The sequence below is a fragment of the Ursus americanus genome, chromosome 3, assembly GCF_024610735.1.
Source record: "Ursus americanus isolate L20-20 chromosome 3, mUrsAme1.1.p, whole genome shotgun sequence".
NCBI classification, from domain to species: domain Eukaryota; kingdom Metazoa; phylum Chordata; class Mammalia; order Carnivora; family Ursidae; genus Ursus; species Ursus americanus.
In genome coordinates this window covers 34,322,896-34,325,000 of record NC_142129.1, presented here as the reverse complement: position 1 = coordinate 34,325,000, position 2,105 = coordinate 34,322,896, and the positions used below count along the sequence as shown (strand labels likewise).

At 34.6% G+C, this 2,105-nt stretch overlaps 1 protein-coding gene across 8 annotated transcripts in view; it reads left to right on the top strand.

The window, feature by feature from the left end:
* Positions 1-1,663, top strand: part of FOXP2 (forkhead box P2) — a 543,555-nt gene extending 541,892 nt beyond the window's left edge. For all 8 annotated transcript variants that reach the window (XM_087860884.1, XM_087860888.1, XM_087860887.1 and 5 more), the window contains one exon: positions 1-1,663. This exon is cut by the window's left edge and continues 2,195 nt beyond it. The gene's annotated coding sequence lies outside the window, so the exon portion shown is untranslated.
* The last annotated feature ends 442 nt before the right edge of the window (positions 1,664-2,105 follow it).

The following is a 2,105-nucleotide window of genomic DNA, read 5'->3' as shown; positions in this document are numbered from 1 at the left end:
TAGAACAATTATGGCAGATTGCATGAAACGTGAGAACGTCACAGTAACTGCTACTTTTCATTATGTTTGTCTTTGGGTCATGATCAACGGACGGGAAGTTTCCGATATGGTGTCAAAAGAAAGATTGGTATCGTGAAGGATGGTTTTCAGTCATCTAGGATCCTACTGTAAGGCTTATCTGAAGGGAAAATGGGTCTTTCAGGTGCATGTTCAAAAGGCTTTGATGGACTGAAAGTAACTGTGAGAGCTGTACCATCAGGAGGGTGGCCTAAGACTACGATGCTAAAGTATGCATACCTCAGTTACAAAACTTTTGAAAGGAAGTCTCAGCCACAGAATGCATATACCTGTAGAGTTTTGCATGGGTTTTATATGAATACAATTTTAAAAAATAGCTGCTTGCACATTATACCAGAAAAACCTCCAAAACTGCAATTGCTTTGAAAATAGATTTTAGGTTTTTTGGAGTTTTCTGAAATGCTTGGTCTGTATTTTGATAATTGTGCATATTATGTAAAAATGTTGGTGGACCCATAAATGACCAGACTTTTTCTAAGAAAAATGTTGCTTTAATGCATTTCATGAATTTTTACTCTTATATCATTGCTTGCTAGTAATAGCAAATCTGCTTTTCTGCATCTGCTTTGCGTAGCTATTGTAAGGCTTTGAACTAATGTATGTATTTATTGCTTGAACTTCTGTGCATACCTTATAAAGCATAATGTCTGACAATTTAAATGGCTCATGTATTCTTGCTTCTATCATAAGCTGATTATGGGGACTATGATCTTTTGTATACAGCAAATTTTAACTGTAGCACAAACATCTGTTTATGTATTGGTGGAATATACCTGTTTTATTTATCTTTTTTGAGGTAAACTAATTTTTGATACTTTTCATTACTGTGTACTATGTTCATACTTTGAATTCTCTGACATTAGAAGTCATGGTTGAGAATTGTAACAGCTGTTATTCGTTCTGTATTCATGGCTTTCACTGCTGAATAAAATAAAGGACCAAACCTAGGATTTGAAAGAAAACTGTCTACCTCTAACACCAGGGAGTTATCAGATTTTATTTTACATAGTTTTAGTCTACGAAGACACAATTGCTTAAACCTAGTGGGCTTAAGGCTTATATTCTGTGTGGTTGGATTCATGGCACAGTTGTACTGTTTGAAAATCAATTAAAATTTCATGTGAATGTTACAAGTATTTGGTAGAATTACCACTACCTGGGTTTTCTTTAGATAACTCAGATATGGAGAAAATGTCATCAGCATTCTGTGTCTACAGCTGCTTAACTTCATAAGAATGCATTTCTTTGTGATGAGGGAATCGAAGGATAGTCAGCTAGGAATAGAGCTACAGACGTACACTTAAAATAAACCATCCTGGACTTTAATGTCCCTGGGCAGATTCAGTCACAAAATCCATTACACGATTTTGTAAAGTTCTCAAATTGGGCGTTCACATTTTGAAGAATTTGTGAGACTTCATCCTGCACACGCCAATATTAACACGCATTTGGACAATAGCTTTATTAATGCCATAAAGCTATTGAAAGGAACACGGCTTACCCTTGTTATTCCGCTAGTTCAGGTTGCAATGAAAGGTGTTTTGTCCATGAACACTTGGCAAATCTTACTTAACAAAAAAAAGAAGGATGTACATTTTCCTATAGAATTAATGTATGAACAGTGTGTCACTGCTGTTGGATGTAAAAATGTATATGAAACCATTTCATTCACTTGATTACATTTCTGAAGTATAAATAAAAAATCTAATTCTTTTTGACCCATTTATAACCCCTAGGATTTTATTCTTTCGGAGAGACCATTCTTCCCTGCCAGAGCCAAGTCATAAATTTGTGTACACGTGTCCCACAATTTGTTTAAAATCATTTCCTTAGGAATTGGGGATTCATAAACCAAACCATACTCGAATTTAGTCAATAAAAGCGGGGGCTCCTTGTCAAATACATTATGTTAAAAACTATCTTCACGTTCAAAATTGGCTTCCTCACATAATCATCTCATGTTTTCATTCTAATAGAATTTGACATCATAAATTCTAACCATTAAAAAAAAAAAAAAAGGGAAAACA